At 36.3% G+C, this 21545-nt stretch overlaps 1 protein-coding gene across 2 annotated transcripts in view; it reads left to right on the top strand.

The window, feature by feature from the left end:
* Positions 1-21545, top strand: part of LOC121629184 (RNA-binding Raly-like protein) — a 116051-nt gene that overhangs the window by 25755 nt on the left and 68751 nt on the right. The window lies entirely within an intron of this gene.

Raw genomic sequence — 21545 nt, 5'->3', positions numbered from 1 at the left:
CACACACACAATTCGGACCAATAGGCTTGTGTGGTCTTGCACATCTTGGTTGTAATCCTAACCCTCCATTACAGGCTGAAAAGCTAAAAACAACAGCAGAAGGTTCAATTTTTGGAAAGCATGGACTGAAAAGAAGTGACTCCAAAGTGCATCTGGATATTAGATAGAAGAAAGTTAAGGGATTATAGAGGTTTTCAAACCTAGCTGCATGCTATGACAAAACGGCTGCACAATACAACAACAATGCAACAGTGACTCTTTAACATGGTTCCAGCAGTTCTTTCAGGAGCGAAGTTGCATCTATCAGAATATGAGACTGTGGACCCATTAACCTATAACAATATTAGCACTGTCAATGATAACTATAAAACCATTTTAGATAAAGAAAGCAAAGTGCATAGGAGGCTATTCAACATATTGTTTGTCAGACCCAAGGGTGAATCTGTGTTGCTACTGCTGTCTCACAACTCTGTTACAACTCTCATAACTGCTATCAAATCAATTACTTGGCACTTTTTCAGAACACCTGCCAGCATAGTCTGAGTGATGGGAATATGAACTGGAAATGGGACATTATAAGCAGAACTCAAACGTGTCCTTCACTACATTTTAATCCAGCAGGGTTTAAGGCCTCCTTTGAGGCCCATTTATGCTTACTGCCCCCACGATTTCCGGTGGTATTGCTCCGTTTTCTGCATCAAGTGACAGATAACTAAGCTCTGTGAAAACGGACCAAATTCCATGTGTTAGCAATGCAGGAAATGGGCAATACTGGCCTTAAACAACTTAAGGTTTCCCATCCAATATTGAGTGGTAAAGCATACTGATTTATTAAAAAAAAAGAGATACTTTTATAGAAATTATACTATTCATGTCATATTAGAAGGTGACTTTAACTACTATATGTGTATGAGACTCATCAGTGAGAACATCTCTGGCATTGATAACACCACCTTTGCTACTGAACTTTACAATGTGCAACGTTTTTTTTTTTTTTCTTTTTTTAGCATTGGTGTTGCAGGAAAGGAGGAATCTCTCAGCTGAAGTTTGGGTGCTTTCACTGTGATGCGTTCATGAGTGATTGACTTGAAAATGTGTCATGCTGCCAAGGACTCCTGATGACAACAACTAAAATGTTTTCCAAGCCAGTCAGCAATGACAGATGACTTTTATTCTAAAACTATGTTTTTTCCTGTATAAATAACCTTAACTTCAAATTTATTTAACGTATCGATTCTAAGGTAAATCAGCTTTAATCTATCATTTATTCTGGGTTCCCTTCAGTTTGTACTAGCTGAAGGAAACATCCTCAAATGTTATATCCTTAATTTGACTTGATCTCATTTACAGCTGTTACCAGCAGCCATCTTTGATTTAAAAAAAAAAAAAAAACATGGTTAAACTGATGGCATGCCATCTGCCCAAAAGCAGACAACAGGCAGACAAAGCTAATGACTTCCTACTGACCATACCAGAGGATTTAGCAGCCACAGAGAAAAGGCATTTCCCTCAGGAGTTAGTGTAGACTACAGCAAAGCCAAAAAAAAGAAAATAAATGTTAAATTCCCATTCATCCACTGACTTGAAACATGACTAGATGAATATTAATATGGAACAATTTTGAGTGGATGCAAAACAAGCAGCTATTTGTAATAAGTGTTTTGTGGCTGAAAAATTCACTTGTTTTCCTCTGTGTGTTCAATCTCACATCTAATATTCAGACAAATTTGAAGTAATCTCTCTGTTTATTCCACAACTTGTTCTAAATATGTGAAATTCACATTTTAATCCTACATCATTTGCATTCATGTTGGCTGCATGGTTTTTCTTTGCATTTTTGGCACATTCTAACATTTCTCTCCGTGGTGCTAACTCATGGAATTGAGTGAAACCTCGAAAACCTTATAATGGTATTACTTAGCGAGCCGAAACTTATTAAAAATTTGTAATGTCCAAAGCGGAGCACCGTCAAAAAGGAATGGTGAAATGGAAATATTTTATTAAGTTTGTATTGTATATTGAGTAATGTTCAGATGATGTGAAGCCAATCTGTTTCAGTTTACTGTAACATCATGTACTTTTTTCCTTTCCCTAACCTTCAATGAACTAAACAGTGAAAAAAAAAAAAAAAAAAAGATGGAAAAAATGGAAAAAATGTAATATTCTGGCAGCTAAATGATGAAAGAAGAAATCATAAACTTACAGAAAAATTCTGTCATAAAAATAGTTTATACTTCTACTTTCACATGGGATCGTTTGCTTTATTTTGTTTTTTATTGTTTAATGAAAGACATTAACACGTATAAAAACAATCAAATACCTAATTTATTAAATTAACTGCATGCATAAATTCAGAGCAAAATAACATGTATTAGCATTATTAAATTGAATGCATCAGTTCAACTATTTTTTTAGGATAATGACATTTTATGAAATTACGATAAACTTGAAAATCTCATTTTATATGAACTGGAATTATATTTCCATTTAAAAAAATATGCAAATTTTATGTATTTTCCCAGTTACAGGACTTTCATGGTATTCTACATTTGACATTTCCATAATCTTATTGGTGTTACAAAAATACAGGGGAAAAAATATTGAAGAATACAGAAAAAACTGTAATATTACAGATTTTCTTCAAGTAATGCAGAAAAATTCAAAGTTCTTTACAAAAAATGGGTCAGATGAGACTTGAACTGAGTTCTTTGAAGTGACTGCCTGTGGCAAAACCCTACCTTCCACTCCTCCTGTTTCACAACTATTCACTTCTTTATATATATTAAAATCACTGATTAAAGGAAAAGATATGTGTAAAAAGATATTTTTACATAATGCAACACATGAACATGTTATGTTATTTAAAAGCAGACACAAGCATGCAATGAATTGGAGCACCGTTTGCACAGTAAACCAGCATGCTGTAGCTAATTTACAATCTGTCTGATACTTGGCTGACTTCGCCTTCAACAATAAGTAGAACCCATTTTCAGGTTCTTGTAAATTATCTTTAGTGGGGTAAAGCATGTGAATAATTGTTCTGTTTTCTATTTTGCTTGTTTTGAAGTACCCGGAGATACATTATAACAATTTGACATTTTCCTTTTAAGGATTTTAAAAGTAGCTTTTCATTACTATGTATGGAAAACCTGGATGCTGCAAAATCTCAGTATTATCTATAATTAAAATAGTAGGATGTTCATTGTTTGGCTAAAAATGCAGCTTTCCTGAATCATCAGTTAAAGAACCTAGAGTAAGTTTATATAAAAAAAACAAAAAATTAAAACAAATTAGATCTTTGGGGCAAATTATTCAAATAAAGGATGGCTAGAGGCAATCAGGCCAAGCAGTAAACATGGGTAACATTTTTGCAAGTACTGTAGATGGGCTCACAAACAATTGTGTGTGTGTGGCGGCGGTATGTTGCACTTTGCTGCCTATGAGGGAAACCAAAACTGCTGCAGTCAGATGGAGCTACTGGTATTGATATAATAAAGGAGGGCTGCAGTGCAGTAGGTATCAGTGGTTTAGATTGAGAATGTGCAGAGGTGATAGACACATCGGGGCTGTCTATGCTGGACTGTGAGCCCTTCAGGGAGACATGAGGCAGTAAACATTAAGCTGCCTGCAGCTCTTTCATAGATATTATAGGGTTAGCTGAGGAAACCTAAGCCTAATCCTCTTTAACTCTACAAGGCAAAGCAGGGAATCAGTATAAAGTGATTATCACATGATGCTGTTTATAGTTTTTATTAAAGTAAATCTATAATATTGCAACCAGGGGATATAATAGCATGTGACAAGCAGGAATTTAATTTTTATGGTGGTTTCATTTTATGCTTATTACAGGTTTGTAAAACACTACAACCAGTGTAGTGTAAATTGGTAAGGAAAAAAAAGAAACATGGGAAACCTACTGTGCCTCAAATTAACAGGAATCACCTGTCCATGATGAAATGATTTAACTATGCAATTTAAATTTCCCAAAGGTGGGTGTTAGTTGGTTAAAAGAACAAATCAACTCCCATCCATTTCCCCACAATTTTTTGATTATTTTGTGATCTTCTCTGCCTTCCTCTTCTACAGTGGTTCATTCACATGACGTTTTATCTGATACGCCATGAGTATTAAAAATACCTGACAGATATTCTATGCAACTGAGAACAAGGTGTGTGTGTGTGTGTTTTTGTTTTGTTTTTTTTTTTTTGTGTGTGTTTTTGTTTTGTTTTGTTTTGTTTTTTTAACACCAACTAAATGGGGAAATGGTTGATTTGATGAGGCGGTGAAGGAGACAAATACATAGAGACAGGTCAAAGTTTGGCAGTGTGCTTAACTAACATTTATTATACCATGGTCTGAGTGAATACTCGATTCTGATTGGCTGGAGGGTGTCCATTAAAAAGTGATAATGGACACCTATAAAAGAAGTTCCGGGGGTCTGGGCTCTACCGCTGTCCTCTTCCCCATCTTCTCTTTCCCCGCTAGACATGTGGAGGGTGGGTACCTTCTGGGGTCGGTTGCAGCTCATTGGCTGGGACTGTGTTTGGGGCTCACTGTCCTAAGAGTTAGTATGTGGTCGTAGTTGTGCTACTTTCATGATATGTCTTTTTGATTTGGTTATTATTTAAGAACTCTTAATGACTAGCAGCTCTGTTTGTAAAAGTTGTAGGGAATTTTCTGGTGTGTTCATGTACAGGTGTAACAATTTCTTGTCTGGTGAAGGTGAGGATTGAAGGGTTGTTGCCTTCTGTCTGTAATGTTTTTGTCTCCTTTCTTCTTCCCCTTTTGCTTCTTTTTGCTATTTTCCATCTTTCCATCCACTTTTTCTGTCCCCTCCAATCAGGTCCAGCAAGATTACTTAGATTCCTTGATTCAAAGTAAATAAATAAATCAGATTATCAAGAGGAGCCTTATACCCATAAGCCTCCCCTTGGCAGAGCAAATTTTTTCAGCATGATCCAGCAACCAGATTATCATTTTGCTTGCTATGATGCTGGACAGGACAGGTTAAAAAAAAAAAAAAAAAAGGTTGTCACCCACCTTTCTTTCTTGATTACCTTACTTACATATTGATACAGAGTGAATGGTGGATTACATTATAAAAAGAAATGATTTAGGACAGACTTACTTGCTTGATACACATTTCTGTGGACTTTGACTGTTTAAAACAAAATGTCGCATCATCCTCTGGACACACCCAAGCTGTAAGAGCTGCACCCGCCCTCTGAAATGATACTTTGTGTCACGTAACATAACTGCGGCCGGTTACCTTGGCAACGTGTCACAACAAAATAGTCCACTCAGACACTTCTTGTGAAAAACTCACGATTTTAAAGGTAAAAAAAACCTAAACGCATTAATAATTTATTTAATATATATTTCTTTCGTGAGTGGCCATGGTATAAGCGGGATAATTCTCTTCGAGGTGTCCATTATCATAAATTAATGGAAAACGCGGAGGCGTGAACCGTCAGATGCGATTCGCCGGGCATTATCCCTTTATTATTTTAGTATTTTATAATGGTGGGTTTCACTATTTTTGTAGAAACATGGAAAAGAGTGCACTTCAGGGACAGGTCAGGCAGAGGTCTCTGCTTGAAAATTGCATATCCATCATGAAATGAATATATCTATGTGACCACAAGGTAAATATGAATATCCCTTTAAAATGATGCAGCTGTAGCTCTAAATCTTTCTTAAATCAAAGTACAATTAGTACATTATTTCTCTACAAAGGCCTAAATGAAAGAGTTTTTTTATACAAAGTCTTCTTTAAAATTTGTTTATTTTTTCCCTGAAAGTAAAAACAAGCCGTTTCTAGGTTTCTAAAGGTGTAGTACTTTTTTTTAACTACTTTCAAATAGATAATCAAGAAATTACAACTACTTTTGATCCATTTTAGCGCAGGTAAAATGTATTTGATATGTTGTCTGTGACTTAATTTATCGAGTTCAGTCATAACGGGTAAGGATGTCTGCGTGCATTTTTCACAACTCAAATTCACTCCATTTCTGAAACAAGTGATTTTAGCTTCAAAAGAGAAATAGAGAAACAATTTGATAAATCAACAGATGACAGTTGACTTTGCAAAGCTGAGAAACACAGCCGGGGGTGTTTCCATTTTTAAAGTTGCCCTTCAGTATGAAAGCCATGTTCTCCTCATATAAACTCATTCTTGACATTCTAGTGTTTGAGTTCACATGTTACTCTTCAAGAGTATGTGAGCATTCATCCACAGCTAGCATGCCATTATGTGGTCTGGGTTTAGCACAGTGCTTTAAGGCTTATATGTCATCCAGTATTGAAATAAAAGGATCTAAAGGCTTTCAGTTAATCCAACTACTTTAAATCACATTCATTATTTCTTGAACAGAAGAAAAACTGAGGTAAAAATAAATTATCCTGTTTTCTTTTCTCCTAGTATCTTTCATTTGCTAAGTATTATATTGAAAAGATCTTCAAATGTACATGGATGAACTTTGCCTCCAAGCCGATGTTTTTATAGCATGTATTTTTATATTGCTGGTTTTTGCCTGTGCAAGTGTACCTTTTTCAAGCTTGTTCATGCTAAGAAGCCAGATGATGCATGGATTTTATTTTATTCAATTACTTGAGGTGGAGAAAAACTGTAGAAGGTAGCTGACATACTCTAGAAGCCTCCTCTAGCATTGGCAGCATGTGCTGTCAAACTGTCAAAAAATACACGTCAAGGCTTGTGATCGACCTGCCGTGTGGGGATTCTCCGTTACTTTTATTGTCTTCTGTCTTTGTGTATTACTGACTTTATGCTGTTTTGTGTGAATGATTTCAGGATTTATGCTCATGTTTGAGTTTTTATTTAATGCATCCACCTTCAGGTGAACTATACATATGTATGTTTGTGTTTATATTTAATAGGTCTCTATCTTTAAGACAAATCTAACTTTCTGAACCTTTTTCCTGAAGTTTGCACCTCTTACACCACACACGAGTAGACCTGATTAATGCAAATATGCTAGAGCAGGGAAAAAGAAGACACTGCAGAACTTCATGAATGCGATGACGGCTTTATTGCTGAGGGAGGGCTTTTGAGTTCAGTTGGTTTCCAAGTAGCAATTACTTCAAGATGGGATAATAGAGCTGTGTTTTTTAGGCTGCCATTGTGTTTGCACAGTTCATTTATAAGTAACATTGTAAAAAGAGTCCAGTCAGTGATGCATCGTCATCCCCTCTCTTTGAGCTTATTGGATTGTCTTGGTGGTTCCTGAATTCTTAAATATTTAGACATCCATCAATTAAATTAAAATTGTATTTATAAAGTGAACACTTGTGAACATACTAAGTGAAGACTATGGTTGTCAGCAAATATTGAGACTGTTTTAATTGTAATTTACGATGGCAGGGCAATTAAGTGAATTTAATCAAAGGGGGTGTAATGAGGTGTCCATTTACAGATGGAGAGGGTGGGAGCTGCATGCCGCCAGCAAGTTAAATATAGATGTTGTATTTTTTCCCTTGCAAGTGCCATCTTTTTTTTTTTCTTTTCTTCTTCTTTCAGTTTCTTTTCTCTTTTGCAAAAACTGGCTGTGCTTGCATTTAACATTTATTGGTGAGAATATGAAATTTGTCACACTCTGCTGTAACAGTGACGTGGCCCTTTTGGGACTCTTGGCTCATTGAAATTCAGCCCTTAAATGCAGGGCTTGCTAAGGCTCCTTTGATTTTGGAGGAACTATGCCCTTCACCACAAGAGACTACTCTGATATTCACATTTTAAAAGGAGTGAAATCAATTGAACTAAACTCCTAGTGAGCTTGGCTTTTGTCTTGATTTCACTCAAGTTGGCAAAGAAATGTTTGATTTGCACACCTCTATATTGTGCCTTTATCTAAAGCAAGAACATGGATTATTCTTGGCTCTGACCTCCTTTGAAAAGCAACAAATAACACCAGAATGTGACAATTTGTGAGACATTTAAAAACCGTTTTTTTATGACAATTAATACCAACATAACATAAGAGAGGTAGAAAAGAGAAAATTTAGCCAATCGTTTCTGATAATAGAGCTGATCATTAAAAAAAATAGGAAAATAAAACAAAAAAATCCCACAATGAAATTAACTTAACTGACATCAGCTTAATAACATTTTTGGGTAACATAAAAAATATCTGCATCTTTAGTAGTAGTAAGGATGGAAAAAGTTTCAACCCTTCGTGAAAAACTATTACTTGGTCCACCAAAAATAAAATTACAAAAATATATGAAATATTTTCACATTTCTACAGAAATAGTTTTTATCTTGCCAAGATTATGGTTTTGTGGCCTCCAACCCTCCACACGCACACAGGTGTGTAAGAATAATAAACAACAAAACGTCACTGGGGAAGCTGCCATTTACATTTTCGCCATGGATGTTTGGTTTTATAGCTTTAGTGTGTGGGTAAATGGACAAAAATCTTACAGCTGAATATGTCAGGATGAACTGCATGAGTAACTGGAATGGAAATTGTGAGTATTTGTGAATATTTGATAAAAAGGTAAACCTGAACTGTGTCTGGGTTTGGCATTAAACAAAATTACAGAGCTCACCTGCTTTAAAGGGGTAGTACACCCATTAATGTGTTTTTGAGCTGTAAACAACACAGTATTACTTAATTGTGATGTAAACAACATTTACTGTTGATAAAATTTGCTTTTTTTTTTTTAGTTTATTTAAAAAAACTGGATTTTGTGGGTAAAAAATGGCTCATAATGCCTTCTACAGGGTAAAACAAGGTTATGTTTTTCATGACATAGAGAGGTTATCTACGTCACGAGAAATTTTTAATCCAGTCTAAATTTTAATTTAATCTCAATTTTAATTTAGACTGGTCCTCACGATGCAGGCATAGAAAACATGCCCACCAAAGCATATGAAGGGTTGTGAGCCAGACTGTTACACCACAGCATTCAGTCCGTCATTTTAATTTGTATATTTGTGTACAAATAAATACAATGGAACTTTATTTATATGATTATGACCTACATTTATTGTAATTAATTATAAGTTTATAATTTAGTTTAGTTTAGTTTATAATAAGTTTAATTGCAAGATGCAGTAATTATAACATTAATAACCACAACAAAAGAACTAATAATAATAATAATAACTATATGTAGTGATATCAGAGACCACCAATCCTTGCATAAACTATAAACAAAGTGCTGAACACAAAACATAAAACAAATTTAGCACAGCTATATATATATATATATATATATATATATATATATATATATACAATACACTAAAACACAAAATATAATAAAAGCACAAGATACTAAAACCACTAAAAAGGACAATAAGAGCACAAAAAACAAAGTCTGTTACGTTGAAAGCCAGGGCATAAATAATGTGTTTTCATAAGGGTTCATTTAAGCCTCTAGCTAGTACAAATAAAAACTTAAACAGCATTTTATAACGTTAGGAATGACAAAATGCTTCTACCCTGGGATTTCTTTTCTGCCGTCTCTTTTCTCTTAAAACTGTACCTGAGGGCTTGGATGGCCTTTTAATCATGACGATATCAATATGGCTAAAATGACTTGTTGCCGACACCTATCAACAAGAACTGCTGAGATGCCCACTGCTAACTTTTCCTGGGCCACTCTTCCATAGGGCATGAAGCAGGGCTATGTCAATCAAATAGGAAAAAAACAACAAATGGGGTGGTTTTTTTCCCCCTTTTCTTATGCTCATGACTGAGCATGAGGAAAAGGCATAAAAGACTAAGTTATCAATATTTATTACTTTAGTTTATTGTTTCATCTCTCTTTTTTCATTAATCTTTTTTGTCTGGGGCCTCTTGTCAAGTCAAGACAGATCCTCCAAAACCTCAATAGTTAATGAGATGAACCTCCTGGATCACCAGTAATTCTCCAGTTTACCTTAATGTCCGGTTTCAACCTTTAATAGCAAATTGATTTGACTGATTGGTTCTCTTTAATTACCAAATCTCATCAGCTGGGGTTTGAATTTCACACCGCTGAGGGACAGCCTGTCTCTCAATTAGCTTTTGGTTTTATCTCCTCTCCCGTTCTCAACTCCTCACACCTCAGTAGTAACGACAAGGATGTTTGTACCTGCTACACACAGCGGCACTATCAGTCCAATTCTTGGCATGACTTTGAAGATTAGTCACCGAACCATGAAGAAGCTTTTGAAGTGTTGGAGGTTCTTTGAAGTTTGCAATGTGGGTTTTTTTTTTTTTTTTTTTAACCTTGTCAGAGTCTTACACAAAGTTTATGCTAGCTTTGAACATTTAGGCAATAAGTGGAGGGAGCAGTCAGAGGCATAAACATAAACGATAAAGATTTGTATCATCAAAGTCCATCTGAGGGCTGTTTTCTTCACCGTGCTAATCCTACAGGTTTCATCACATTGAACTGTCAGGGTTATTTTTGTGATTAGCATCTCCACAGGTTCAAAGTGACAACTGGCCTGAGCTGAATTTACCCTTTAAACTTTGTAAGTTGAATTGTTCAAACAAGTGGTGCAAGAGATGGATTTCAAAAAGTGGCTTACTCTTAAATACAAGGTCATTAAAACGCAAAGCACAACATAAGTACACAAACACTAACTAACTTTTAAGAAATCAGATAAACAGCATCACAGAAAATACAAAGTTGAAAAATTGGTGTTTCAGGAAAAAAAAAAACATTGAAGAAAACAAGACATTTTAGAAAAAACAAGACCTTACTAAGAAAAATATTTTAGAAAACAAAGTGTAAGAAAAAAAAATATTTTAGAAAATACATTTAAAAAAACTGTTTTCGAAAGGTATTTTTTTGGACAACCCATTTCATGAAAAAAAAGAAACTTCATTCCAGTACATATTTTTTTTTTTTTTTACTTTAAGAAAAACAACATTTAGGAAAACAACATTTCACAATTTCATCGCTAGGTTTTAATAAAAATATTGTAGATGGTATTTATTGTTGGTGTGTTTTCTCAAATGTTGCATTTTCTAAAATGTTAATTGTATTAATGTGTTTGGACCTGAGAGTCACCATAATGGATGCAAGTAGTTCTTGAAACGAATTCTTTCTGTGGGGAGTGATGACTGGCCATAATGAACTTTGCATCTATTTTGTATTTGGCAGGAAAAGTGTTTATGAATAAAAAATTAAATTGACATTGGAAACAGCAAAAAGGGACAACTGGCCCACTGAAACCTGATGGCCCGAAGAAGAATTTCAAGGTCCAATTTTTTTTGGCCCACTCGGCTGAGATTCCCTGGCTGCTTACCTCCAGTATGAAATTAATGAATATCTGGTGATTTGATTGATTGTGTTGCTTGCAGTGTGAACGTATGGTGGGCCAGCATCACTTCACAGCAGATGGACAGTAGAACTTTGCCTCTCAGTGCCATCCAAACGATCAGCCTCTACAGCACCAATATGCACACAGATACAAGGAAGGTGATAGACAAGCCTCTTCTCATGATACTATTTCAGCGCCAAGCAGTCCTACAGGCAAAGGCAGCTGCTGCTGGACATAGCCTCTGCTAATACATAGGTCACAGTCACACTGCAGATGGCTGACCAGCAGCACGCTGTAGCACCATCAGAGAGGTGATGCCAAAAATATGTTCCCTGTATCCTCCTGGTGTATGATTCAAGAGCAGAGGACACCATAGTGCTGTAGATTCAAATGCATAACCATTAATTACAACAAAGTGCATTAAATGTGAAAATGTGCTTATTTTGATTACATTATGAAGATAACATTGCTGCTTTTTTCACAATAATTCATTAAACAATGGATTTTAAGGTCATTAGAATTCCTCTGAGCTGTTGCCAAGCCTTTGAAGCCAAAAAAATTGCCCATCACCCTCTAACAATGCAGGCTGTTTGGCACAGAGCAGCTCACATGGGGGGCCATAAATAAGAAATATCCTTTAACAAACTGTTAATTGTAAGGAGCTGAAAATGAAATTTTAATGAAATAGCCCCTTAACTGACAAACCTCACTGTTGTCTGGCTGCTTGACTGTTTAAGATTCTAAAGCCAAGGTTGCAGGTCATGTTTTCATTACAGTCAAACACTATTTAAAGCATAGATTGATGTTCCTAATAAAAGGCTGAGACTTTGTTTTACCTCTCTTGCAAAGTAGCTGTTAACAGATGCTAATTTGCCCCTATTAAAAATTTATCCCAGCAGCAGCTGCAACTCGGAACACTAATGATGACTTTAATGGGGAAAACAGCCATTAACAGTCATGACAAATATTTTAGTAGCACCAAATCGAAGCATACCTTTACCATTTTGTGTCTTGTTTTAGCTTACAGTTTGGTTGTGGGCTATTTTGTATTATTTGTTTGCCTTTGGTTCGTAATATGGTTATGATTAGAGTTGGGAATTGAGAGCCAGTTCCAAATTTACCAAAACATTGGAGTCATACAGTGCTGGACTAATCAGTTGATCTATTGATGCTGGCAGCTGCTGACAAATATGCACTGCTTGTAGCATGATACATGTTAGATCTGGTGGATAGTGTTGTCCTTTCAGTGCTTAGCAGGAGGCTATCAAATGACAAAAGAAAATGAAGGCACTCAGTTGTTTTTATGTTCTCTTGGACTCCATCATAAATATAAATATAGCCAAAATCATTGCACATTGTCATTAATTTATTTAGTTTGTGTGTGTGTGTGTGTGTGTGTGTGTGTGTGTGTTTTTTTTTGTTTTTGTTTTTTTTTTGTTTTGTTTTTTTTTACACATAGCCTCAATGGGCTATTTTTAATTAATAATTTCAGGCTTCTTTTATAGCGTAACAAATTAAAAATGAAAATACCTGAATAAAAACATCTCTCTTGGGAATTCTGCTGTTTAATAACCTGCATATTTGAAAAATAGCAGTAAACTAAACATGGTTGTGTGTAGTTGTTTTGTACAGTTTTAAGTGAATGTGTGCATTTTCCTTCAATATTTCAGCATAGCTTCAGTCCACAGAAGGCTTATACTGTGTGGTCTGACATGTTTACGATCTGTTTGGATATGGCAGTTTCCACCAACAATTTTATTTGAGCAGTGGATCATGTGGTGGTCTCCTGTAGTGACGAATATTACCCAAATTTGCAATTTCTCTAGGCCCTGTTGAATTTTATATCATCTTCCAGCCGTCGGTTTTATGACCTGCAGATTCACTGTTTTGGTTTGCTCTCACCTCTCTCATGGTGTCAGTTCTGGCTGCAGCACACAGCTGTTCAAAGGTTTTAAACAGCATCTGTATACTACCTGTTCAGCACCAGCTGCAGAGGTATTGTTTGCGACTAAATGTTTAACATGGGCACGTTATTAGAAACTAAAAGAAAAGAGAATACAAAGTGACAGAAGCGCAACTCCCAATGAATGCTGCAGTAATCTCATTCAAAATTTACCAGAACTATTTAAATCTTATAATAATACACCAGTGGCATGTCTGAAACTTGTTCCCACTTTCCCAGAGTGAACAAAAATCTGTTATATCATTTTGAGTCTGAGTGCCCACCGGCTATGCTCTAATGATGATGCCTTTGGGGCACTGACCAGTGTTTTGGGTCTTCTGGTGCAGCCAGTGAATATTTAATGAAGGCTCTTCCATACACCAGCTCTTGTTTGAATGATAGATTATAAACAGCTAATATAAAGCTCAGACATTAGCATGTGATGTCAAGATTCTTCTTTATAAATTTAATACTCTCCACAAGACTGGTAACTATATCACCAAAGCCTACGCAAGTGTGGTATGTCAACACTCCTTCAACTAAAATGGTGGAAATCTCGTTTTCTAACAAGATGGGAGTTCTGGGGGAAGTGGTAGACTAATGGTTACAGAGGTTGGTTTGAGTCTGGAGAACCCAGGTTTGCGTCCCCAGTGTGCCAACAGAGGTGAACCACTGTGGTCTTGTGTGCCCTTGAACAAGGCCCTTACCTAACTCACAGTAAAAAAAAAAAAAAAAAAAAAAAAAAAAAAAATAAAGTTTGGAGTAGAGACCTATGCAAGTTGTTTTTTTTTTTTTTTTTTCCAAGCCTGCTCTCACTTACTCCTGCTGAACTTCTGATCATTACCTCCGCTGCTTGTCTAGGTCACTCCAGGCCACTTAAACCGTTCGTTCCTGCTGACCCATATGCCAAGTAAGGCAAGTTTAAATGCTCAGTTTATACAAAGGCCTACATATAACAATAAATGAAAATATATTAATCAACAATCTCTCATTTTTTAATCACAATGTTCATGTAAACTGACCAAACACTATTGAGCTGTCTAAATATCTGCAGTTATTATATAAAAAAGAGCTAATCTATTAAACAAATGTGCCAATATCACATTAAATTTGAACAAGAGCTAGAGAGAATAAATCATCCACAGGAGTGGAAAAGCAATGGCTGTATCTGTCTCTTTATTTAGTATCTTAAAACAATGGTTACTGTCAGCCACAACCACACCGTACACAACTGGAACTGACTCTAGTCCTCACACACACAGACTCCGTCAACACGTTTGCCCATCCACTCACTACTTACACACACTAATAACGTCCCTGTCACAACAGAACAACAGATGAAAAGAACATGAAGATAAACTACATGATGTTACAGTATGATTTTTCTTTTTTTGCATTAGTTTCATATTCTCTGGCCTTTATTTAGTTACCAAACTCAGTTGCACCCTCCACCGACAAGTAAATTCAGTATTCATAGCTGCCCACTCCCGACAACACAATCTTAAAACTGCAATATTTGCTTCCCACAGGACCCCCAGTATTCCAGTCCTGTGGCTCTGGCTTGAGTTTTTGAGTTTGTGACCTGACATTAAATATTTCATGTATTTTATATCTCTATTTTTACATAAATAACAAAAGTTGAAATTGCTCCTATCACATCCTGATCATCCCAAAAAAATCCCAATCCCAATCCCCTTGGTTATTTTGAACAGCTAGCAAAATTTAAATGGACTGTGAATTAAATTATTTTAACAAAGTACTGCATGTGTTACATATCAGATTACAGATACCCATATATAAATGATACCTCAGATCTTCATAACTCAGATATCCTGTTTCATTTATGTTCATTATAAACTGGGTTAAACAATCTCACAGTGTTTTGTCACATCATTCTAATGCTATCCTTATCAATCAAACTTGATTAAGGGCAGACACAGACTGGTCTATTTGCAAAAGCTAACTGTTTGACTGGATTCTAATTCTGTGAAGCTACAGAAATAAATTAAGTCCTGTCATTGCATTTGAAGTGTTCAGAAATGACAGACTTCCTCTGGACAATAAGACATTCCACTTATCATTCAATGCCTGCTAGTCCCTAGCACAAACGAGTTTCTCCCATCACATATTACCCAGCTCTCCAGTGCAGGTAAATGACAGTCAACAGAGAAATGACTCCATTTGCATGTTAGCTAATTGTATCATTGCTCCAGGCTTCCTAATAGTCAATGAATTTCCTGAGAACAGAGTTTGGATGGAATAAAAATGGTTGGAGCGGCAAAGCATGTAGCTACTATTTGTTGTGAAATGAGGTTTGCCGCAGGTAAAAGGAAAAAGGTCCTGCTGTGAAAGGGTATGGTATTGAAGTCGGAAAAGATGTATGAGGCATACCGAAATAGTCTTTCTCCCAAGACCATAACCACCCAAGTACAAAAAGAGTTATCAAGCATATATAAAACGATGAGTATTTATCAAGTACAAGTTTTAATTTTTTAATGTAGTATGCTTCAAGGGTCGCAATCTGTATAATCCTGGGACAGATCAATTGTAGTGTTACTGCATTTGCTTAATACAACAAATGTAAAGCAGAGGGAAAGTAAATGATTGAAGCTTGTAGTTATGTGAATAGAAATGTTTGCATATTTCTACTTTTTAGATCAATTTCATCAAAGTAGATGAATTATGGATGGATGGATGGATGGATGGATGGATGGATGGATGGATGGATGGATGGATGGATGGATGGATGGATGGATGGATGGATGGAGGCTCCTCTAGGTTATGTACTGATCTGCACCACCTCCTGAGGAAACATCTGACCCTTTAGCTGCTAAATACTTATAGATGTTTGTGAGCTAAAATTTATCTGCAATTCATGGGAAAAAAAAAAAAAAAACATTTAAATGAGAAAAAATAAAACTTTAATTTTGTTATTCACTAAAATGCATTCTTTTGCATTACACATTGTAAAAAAAATTATTTTAACTTACAAAATACTGCTCAGCTAAATCTTAGGTATATTTTTTATTAGAAATTGAGTTTGTGAAGTCAGATTTTATTCCAGTGTCATGACAAGGTAAAACAAGACCTTAAAGACTGTAAAGTTACTACATTTTTCTCACCCTTTTCCCTTGACAGATACAGCTTAAGTTTTTGATTCGTCAGCAATGTCCTCAGTCTCCTAGTGTCCTCATGTGTTTTTAGTGTTTACTTAGCAATAAATGCTTGTTAGGAGGGATGTCAGAGGGGACTTAGCCAGCAGACCCTTCATGCAAGACATTACCGGTTCAAGACCCATCTAGATCAGTGTTTCAACAACATTTTTCAGTATTTTTATGACTCATGATACCCATGATGTCATTAAGAATTCTGCCCTGCTGAAAACAACAACTAAAGAAATATCACAATCGCACAATATAATTATAGATTTCGACACAACTATGTTTTGGATAAAAAATATGCATTATGCAGTTTCATGTAAGTCAGAGGTGCTAATTCTTTAGTCTATTTGTTTTACATAAACTAGAGATTATTACCAAATATGTAAAATTAGAATAAAGTACATTCCCAAGGTTAGTAGATGAAAGCACAAACCACGGGATGTCTCCTCACAATATTTTAAGCAACCACTGCTTCAGGAGGTTTCAGCCTCTTGTTATATGCACTTTTTCTCCATAAAAATATCCCAAGATGATTTGTGATTGCCATAAATAGTGACATTGTGAAACTGTCACATTCATTATGATCTGTTTCATATTTACTGCACTTCAAACACCTTGAGGAGGCAAAATTAAAGTTGTTCCTCGTTTCTTTTATAGCCCTCTTTGCTAAGCCATTATTTAATTTTGAATTGAATTTCACCCCAGCACTGTGTACATTGACTCATAAAGCCAAAGGGCAGAAGCTGATTGAAAATGTGGAGAAAATTAGTTTTATGTCTCTCTATCTTGGAGATTAGAGTCATTTTTCAGGATGCTGGCTATAATGTGGAATGTCCTATATGACACTTAATTCATTTATGGCCTCTGTCCTATTCATGTCAAATTTTATTTCTACAGCCGTTCTCTTAGCTTCAAGTCAGACAAAATGTTGTGACTGCATTTTATCTTTGGAGTCCAGAGACATTTCAGCCACAGTCTACAAAAGTGTGCAAATTTATGACTTGCTGCACCACTGAGATGCTCAGCAGCTCACAATAAAAATAGAGGCATTGATTTACAAATAGAAGGAATCTCTTTCACAGTTGTTGCTGTTACGTTCACCGCAGCCACACACATGCAGACAGACAAGATATTAATGGACACAACCCATGAAGCAATTATTCCTGGTCTGCAGTACATGGCAGCAACACCGATGGAAAAGGTGTATCAGGTTACCTTTCAGTTTTCTGTTTCAGTGAGCAGCTTCTCCAGCCTTTCCACAGCCCGTCAAGCTGCCTTGGCAACAATCAGAGCAGAGTGGCTGAGGCATGGCGAGGAGAAATGTACAGTGGTGGAGTGGTAAGAAATTACAGAAGGAATCAATTCAATGTGTTCCCTCCCTTCATGAAAAAATGCCTGTAGATCAGGCAGGTGGTCAGACCCAAACAACAACCTTTTAAGGGCCTGTCTACCAAGGCGCATTGCATTACAGAGCAAGAGACTGCAGTAATATGGCTATTTATTCACTAAAACCTTTCATATCAGAAAGGCAGTGCTCTCAAACATAACCTTGGTTCTTTTTTCACTAACCATATCTGTATTTCTCTCCCATTGGCATGTGATTATGATTCATTTCTGTGACATCTTAAAAGCAAAGCATACCAAGCTTCTTTGTGATGTCAGAACGGCAAAGTTTTTCCATCTGAAAGAAGACATCCACCTTTTAAAAATGTGACACCTTTTCTGACACGACCACACAGACATGAAAGCGAAAAAGCAGACTTATCTGCCTCCTGCTCTTTACTGGCAAAATGCAGTACTGTACAAGCTGTAATCATTGTCAAAGTGTGGGCTTTGAGGTCATCATTTAAGCTGCATTTCTGGGATGAAGCTCTTATTCATGCTTTTCAGATACCGAATGTCAAGTCCTGTGAAACAATTGCTTTGCCAGTTACTTTCAATGTGCCTTGTCTCTTCACCTCAGCATGACTTCAAAGGTTGAGAAGCTTGATAGCAGTAGAAAATTTACCAAAGAGCAAGGTCAGCTGGAAGACAATTGATAAAATAAATTAGTACTGTTGCCTAAAGAAAACAATAGAGGCCAACATGATATATACCAGGAAGGAGCTGTAAAATAGCTTTGTGACCAGTGCCCCCTCCTGATTTATCTGACAAGAGAAGCAATCTAACACTTCTCTGCTGATTTGTCATGTTCCCCGTGACCTGTCTAAGAACATCAATATGGGATTTGTGTCAGACTGAGGGTTTAAACCACTATTAGATGGTGGGATGTCTGTGTGCCTGCAATACAATAATTTTCAGCATCTGCTGCTGATAAATATCAAGGCTACTTCATGGATGGCAACCAGGAAACCAGGAGTTGAATTCCACACACAGAAACAACACAATGATGTTGGACATACTATGGTGCAGCAATACAGTCCCACGGGACTGTGTGCAATTTTCACAAACCTTCGTCTATAGAATGAAAGTCTTTGTGCATGAGGACATGAAAATAACTTTAGAAGAAAACAGTGTCAAAATATTTCACAAGACTCTCATGAAAGAAGTCATTGTCAGATTCAGCAGGCCTTCTCTGCATTTACACAGCTATTTTGATGAATGCAGATTCTTCCATGCACTTGTGCCTGTTGTTCACAAGAAATGTGTTTCTTGCTTCCTGGGAACAAATGGTTTTAAAAAGTCTGGCTGAGGTGAAGATATTTAGTTTCCAGTCTTTGAAGGTGTTGTGTAGAAGGGGTTGTTACATCAACATGTACCACTATGTCCTTGCTTTGGCATTACTAAATGTGCTCATCTTCTCATTGTTGACAATGAAACGATAAAGGACCTTTTATATGTATATAAATGTACAGCTACCCGCTGACCACAGTGAACTGACCACTGACATTCCCAGTTTTAGAAAAGGTCTGATGGCACCTCTAGTTGGTGGTACAGTTTTGAAAATAAAATGAGTCTTCCCACCGAATAATGAGAATTATTCCTTTTGTTTTTTAATTAGATATTTTTCTGACACATTGAGCCAATTATAATGGGATCCCTTTTTTCACCATTTTGTTGGTTTTTTTTTGTTTTGTTTTGTTTTTTTTTAGCTTGTTGTTTGGATGAAAATGAAAATGGATCCAGGCACATCTGTAAATGGTCCACTTAGTCCATGTGTTACATGCATTTGGCCACATCAGATTACCCATGATGATTTCATTAACTTTAAAAATGCACTACAGAACTTTTGCTATTTTCTCAGGGACATGCCCCCTAATCAACATCTAATTTGGCATGTGAGCTCTCTCCATACAGTAATAGTCAGTCTTATCTTGACTCTTGTCTTTTCTCTTGTTCTATCTGTTTCTCTGTTTTTTTTTTTCCTTTCTTCCTCAGATAATGCCAGTGTGTTTATATCCATTTGCTACTGTATGACGTGCTGTGTTGAGTGAACCTTGGCTGCAGCATCACTGTAGCTGCTGTACAGTGACGGCTACAGAATCACACATAATAGAACGCACTGTACAATCAAACAAGTTATGGAGAATATGGAGTATTAAGGTTGGAAAGTTACATAATGCGTATTAAAGGGATAGAATATAGAGACTGAGGTTAGTTACTATGACTGAGCTGTGTGCATCCACTGGCTTTGCAACAGAAAATTATACCGGATAAGGGGAGGAAAGGCTGCCAGTGAGAAAAAATGTGTATCCCTGGGTGTGTGCACATGATATACCAACATCTGTGTTACCTTGGTAACTAATCCTATTTACTGAGGATTGGATCCATTATTTAGGTTCTCCGTCTCAAAGCTGAATTGTTGTTATCACTGTGTGTCAGGCACAGACTCAGAGCTGATAAATATTGAATATTCAGTGTTTTCTTTACAATATCTCACACTAATTAATGCACTTAAAGTGTAATCCATTTGGGAGCATAAACTGTAATGAAAACCTGGATTTCCACAGCTAAAATACGTGAAATATTTACGTTGCAATAAAAAGGAAAAAATTTGTATTTATCTAACTAACACGTGATGGAAGTTTTAGTCAGTTCTCCAACTATAAATGTGCACCCTTTCCCTGGACAAGCATAATTACCCTGAACCTGTAGCTACTTGTCTATTATGCAAAGCTGCCAAAAGGTCACTTAGAAATGATTGCAAGGGAAAACTATATGAGCTTGGGCTAATATACACTAATAACTTGACAGCAAAAACCTACGCTTTCTGTACTACAGAGAAACCAAAGACATAGTCTTAAGATCTGAACAGTGTTTGCACTCACAGACATTGTATTTGGTTTGTCACCAGGAAAACCACTGCAGCATTCACATTTTGTTACTTTTATTTAAATGTAAATATTAGTCAGCAACAACACAAGTAAACACAAAATGCAATTTTTAAATTAAGGTTTCATTATTATAGGGGAGAAAAAAATCCGAACCATGGCCCTGTATGAAGCTGTGATTGCCTCCTAAAACTAATAACTGGTTGGGCCACCCTTATCTGCAACAATTTAAATCAAGTGTTTGCAATAACTTGCAATGAGTATTTTGCAGTCGTCTTTAGCCACATTAGAGGGTTTTCAAGCATGAACTGCCTTCTCAAAGTCATACCCCAGCATCTCAATAGGATTCAGGCCAGGACTTGACTAGGCCATTCCAAATAGGCCGTAAGGTCAACCCTGTTATTGTTTCATCTCACTCCACAGTCTGGGGAGTTCGGAGCTGATTATCCCGCACAAGTCCCATGATCACCGCCGTGAATCGGCACTATCTACTGTTCAGCGTAACACATTTTACTTTGAAAATTGTGGTACGGCCGTCACGTGATTGCTCTACACCAATCAGAGGCCAGCTTCTGGTAAACAGAAAAGAAAGATGGCTGTCTCCTTGGATTCACTGAGCAGCACCGGTAGAGAAGAAAATGTCCCAAAAAGCATCACTTTTGGACAGACAGGAGCTGAAACCGGATTACATACATAAACATGTTCATGAATAACTTTGGAGCAAATAGATTAAACTAAACTTGATTACATATTATACTTGCTAACTTGCCTGTGCTTTTCTTTAGAGAACAGAACCTCTGGTCTGCGTTTGTTAAATAACTGTTGATTTCCTTTAGTAGTCTGCAAAAGGATTATAATGAATATGCAAATAATAAAAAACCGTATGCCGA

The sequence above is a fragment of the Melanotaenia boesemani genome, chromosome 18, assembly GCF_017639745.1.
Source record: "Melanotaenia boesemani isolate fMelBoe1 chromosome 18, fMelBoe1.pri, whole genome shotgun sequence".
Taxonomy (NCBI): Eukaryota; Metazoa; Chordata; class Actinopteri; order Atheriniformes; family Melanotaeniidae; genus Melanotaenia; species Melanotaenia boesemani.
This window is presented reverse-complemented; position numbering and strand designations above follow the sequence as displayed.